This window comes from Euphorbia lathyris, chromosome 1 (genome assembly GCF_963576675.1).
Source record: "Euphorbia lathyris chromosome 1, ddEupLath1.1, whole genome shotgun sequence".
NCBI lineage: Eukaryota > Viridiplantae > Streptophyta > Magnoliopsida > Malpighiales > Euphorbiaceae > Euphorbia > Euphorbia lathyris.
The window spans coordinates 20,616,796-20,621,700 of record NC_088910.1 but is presented as its reverse complement, the minus strand read 5'-3'; positions in this window follow the sequence as shown (position 1 = coordinate 20,621,700).

Below are 4,905 nucleotides of genomic sequence, written 5' to 3'. Positions count from 1 at the left end.
CCGCATTAGCTTAAATAAAATAATTTGTCTAGCAAAGTTTTTATAACGGCGCTAGAGACCCAAGAGGGACTTTTCAATCCTTGCGTCCCTCGCCAATCGCTTCGTTTAAGATTTCAAGTTTTAGCACGCAATTCCATAAACTTAACCGTCTTTAATAATTGAGAAATAATTTCTCTGGCACGTCCGCACCCTAACCACACGTGACAAGGTTGAAATTAACATATTCGTAAAATATCGCTAACAATTTTTGGCACACCCAGTGGGACATATTTTTAAGCTTTGCCAAAAAATTCAATACCGTTTTTACTCATTTTTTTCGTCACGATTTATTATTATTTTTTTCCTCTCACACTCAGCTTTTCAATTTAGTTTATTATTATTCCATGCTCTTACTTATGCAATTTTACTCGCTTTATTTTTCATAATAAATTTGATTTAATCATTTTTCTATTATTCACGGAGAATGCCTCCAAGGAAGAACACCGGGAAGGATCCAATTCCATCCGATTCAGAAGAAAGTCAGAATCAGACTCGAGATCAGAACAATGAGCCCGGCATGCCTGAAGGCTTTGTAGCCGAGACCGTGAGCAATAGCGGAAGTGCAAACCAACAACCACCTCAAGGCCCACCCATATTCGTCATAACACCACTGTTAGCGAGTATGGAGAAGCAAATCAGCCAATTCCTACATGGATTTTCACAAACCATGAAAGAGAATCATGAGGTTATATGCAACGCAATGCAAGCTATCAATGAGACCCTGTTCAAGACTAGCAATGAGGCGGTAAACAATTCCAACAAGGTTCCGGCTCTCGAGGAGAGGATTGTCGATTTAACCGGAGAAATCGACAAAATCCCGGAAAAATGTGCCGAGCTGTTCTCACAAAAGTCAACATCTCAAGGACCAGCGGACAACGGAAAAGGAACGCTGATCTCAGGCGCCGGTGAGAGGTATACTCCTCCACCAATTCGAGAAGAAAACCTTAGGTTTAATGAGCGCGGTGATAGGATCAGCCCAGAACCCGTTCAAGTCTCACCACCTCAACAACAGTTCAGGTCTCATACTGGACCTAGTAACCATGCCGAACATTACGAGGAGAGCTATGCTCGTAATATGGGGGACAATGGGAGAGGAACCAGCTTTCACCCACAATGGACGATGCACACACGCATGGAGCCCGCCAACAACTTGGGAGAAGCCCAACGCATAAGAAACATCATCCAAGAGATTTATGGGCCATCCATAAGGGAGGTGTACCGACCCGAGTTCCAAAAACCGTATCCACGACAGTACGATCAACTATATCCCTTACCTCACAACTTTAGAGTCCCTGATTTCACCTTGTTTTCAGGAGAGGAAGGGCAATCCACCATAGAGCATGTGGCACGCTTCACCTTTTAATGCAGTGGTTTGAGCATGGATATGAACTTCGACATGTTGTGCTTACGCTTATTCCCAGGATCATTAATAGGACCAGTGTTCTCTTGGTACACCACTTTGCCATCTGGGTCCATTCATGGATGGGAACAAATGGAAAGGCTTTTTCATAACCAATTCTATCGAACGGAGCCCGAGGTCTGTGTGGCAGAACTTTCCCATGTAGTGCAACGACATGGGGAACCGGTCGAAAATTTCATTAATAGATTTAAGAAGATGCGACATCGATGTCGAATCAACATTCCCGAAGTCGAATTTGTAAAAATTGCTCAACGAGGCTTGGAATTCGAAAACCGAAAGAAATTCCAAGGGATCGACTTCCATGATTATTATGAGTTGGTAGCTAAAGTATCTGAGTACGAAGAGTTGATGAAGGAGGATCATTGGCTGAAAAAGAGCACTATGGGGAGCTATCAAGAAAATATGCAAACACATGAGGTAGCTATTGCCGATTTAGCAAACACCGGATCTCGGATGTGCCCCAGTTTGTTAAAGAACCCTAAGACACCAGACGTAGTCAAAAGGAGTCCAACCGCTCAGTACACTTTCGACGTCTCAAAGACGGAAGAAATCTTCGATTATTTGTTGAAGGAAAAGTTCATCACACTACCACCTAGACATGTGATTCCAGCTAAAGAAGAAATACGTGGACGAGACTATTGCAAGTATCACAACAACTGGAGCCATAATACTCAAACTTGTTTTAGTTTTAGAAATGTCGTGCAGGATAGGATAAACCGCGGGATACTCCAATTCCCGAAAAAGAAGGAAAGCATGTTGATCGATGATGATCCATTCCCGGTGGCCAAAATGATCAATGCCACTTCACTAGTATGGGGGGGTAAGGGAAAAGAGTGTTCCAACCTAAGGACCCGGTGAGTTTGGGTACCAAAGGCGATATCATCAACATCTAAGTCGAAGGAGAGTTCGAAGGGCTCAAAGAAGAAGGATACGCAACAACAACGACCACGTTTTGTGAAGCCTCCAAAGACATCACCCATCGACCAATGGCAGGTAATCAACCATAAGAAGTTCCCAAGACATCTCTCAAAAAATGCGAAAAGAAAATTAAGAAAAAGAGAGGCAGATAAAAGAAATAGTCAAAGGGAATCATCCAGCATTAGCCCTAGTGACGCAAAAGAAAAAAGCAAAAACCAAGAAAAGAGCATCCAAATCCGTGTGGGGGATTTCATCATCCAGACAGATTGTGAAGGCACTACGAAGGAAGCCCCTAAGCTCGAGCACAAAGAGCGAGAAGATCCAACACCGAAGGCGTCCGTCGAAGACGCCATGGGGAGGGTTTACTTTGACAAGCCCACTCCAAGGATGACTCGCCATAATAAACCTTTATACGTTAAGGCTCATATAGATGCCAAGACAATATCCAGAGTGCTCATCGACAATGGATCAGATGTTAACATCATGCCAATGAAGACGGTCTTGGCCCTAGGCAAATCGGAGGAAGACATAATCTCATCAAAGGCATCAGTTTCAGCCTTCACGGGAGAAATCACGAAGACATACGGTGTCCTACCATTGGAGCTCACCATTGGCTCTCACACCACCACGGTTGCTTTCTTCGTAGTAAATTCAACTGCAAGTTATCAAGCGCTTTTAGGAAGGGATTGGATTCACTCCAACTCATGCATCCCATCATCTTTGCACCAACTCCTTCTATTTTGGAAAGGAGAGGACGTGGAAGTTGTCCTGGCAAACGAGAAACCATTCAAAACCTACTCAAATGGAGTCGAAGCCTCCAGGAGATTGATGCAATTGGTATAACAAAAATAAATAAAAAAATAAATAAAAAATAAAAAAAAAAGTTCAAAAAATCCTAAATACATTCTTTTGTGTACAAATTTTCAATTCTAGTCAATTTATATACAAAAGAGGGGGGCAATGGTTGGTACAAAATAAAATAAATTTTATTTTTATTTATATAGAAAGCTTATGTTTAATTTAGGGTATAGTTTCTATTTTTTTCTAGAAAATAATGAAAAATACACGTGTAAACTAACCTTCAACCCATGAGAGAGTCCGGCACCACGCGGGGCGTGTCCTCAATACGCAGCGCATTAACAAGGCGTCCGGAGAAATCAACGTCAAAAACTCAAATACGCAGCGCGTCCTTCACGTTACGCGGGGCGTACTTTCTTACGCGGGACGTACTTGCCAATACGTCATGCGTAAGACGCATCCGCAGAGTGTTCCAAGATCAGAAGCTCCAATACGCAAGGCGTATCCACCAACACGCAGGGCGTACTCCTTCACGCGGGACGTGACACCAGAGACGCCACGCGTAGCAATCATCAATGAAACGCACAAGGCTCATGAATCAACATTACGCGAGGCGTAACCAAGAATACGTGGGGCATATCGTCTCTTCTGGCAGTAGTGGAAGGAGTCAACAGCAGTTTGTGGAAGTTGAGGTAGTGGGATGATGTGGCATTGGTAGTTAGTGGAAGTTGATGTAGTGGGGTGATGTGGCATGGAGGTAGTTGAGTTAGTTGGTCAATAATTACCAAAATGCCACTAAATAATTACCAAAATGCCACTCCAAAATACTATAAATAGACCCCCTCCCCTTCATTAAAAATCACACTCAACACAACACAAAACCCCTCTCTAAAGGTCCCTATCAATGCTCTCTAGTTCTTAGTTTCAAGTTCTTAGTTCTTCAAGTTTTTAGTTCTTCAAGTTCTTAGTTCCTCTTTCCATTTTTAGCTCTCTTTCTAGCTCTTTTAATCCGCTTTAGCATTAATTTAAGTCTCTTTTCGAGTTTCCCAATTCAATTTAGCATTCCAAGCCTTTAATTTGCTCAATTCCTAGCCAAAACTCAGTTTTCAAATTAATTTTCCAGATTCGTCCAACCTTTTTCAAAGCTCAATTCCGTCCATTTAACGTTATTTTTTGCCTTCGATCTCTTAGACAAAGTTGTTCCTAACGTCCTGAACTTCAATCTAGTGTGTTTAATTTCCCAATTCCGTACACAGAAACTATAGTTACAAGCCGATCTTTCCAGCCCAAATTCTGTTAGCTATTCTGCCCAGATTTTTCCAGATTTGTCCAGTTATTTTCAATCCTCAATTACGTCTATTTAAATTCCATTTTAGTCTTTAATCCCTTATACAAAGTTGTTCCTGACGTCTCGAAGTTCGATTTACACTATTTACTTGCCCAATTCCGTGTTCTTAAGCACTCCAACCGAGCTCCCGAAATTAAGGTCTAAATCTGCCCCATTTGCCTACCAACGTCTTATCATTGCACGAACCATATACCATACGGGCCCGACTGGTTGCAGCTCTCCGAGGACCTCACGCCGACGCCAAAATTCAACATCAATCCGAGATAGCTATTGTGGCTCCGAGTTTGTTGTTGAATTTTAATTTATTTTAATTGCATTTCAATTCCTTGTATTTGATTTGCTATTCCATTTCAATTGAATCAGCTATATGTTTAGTATAGAA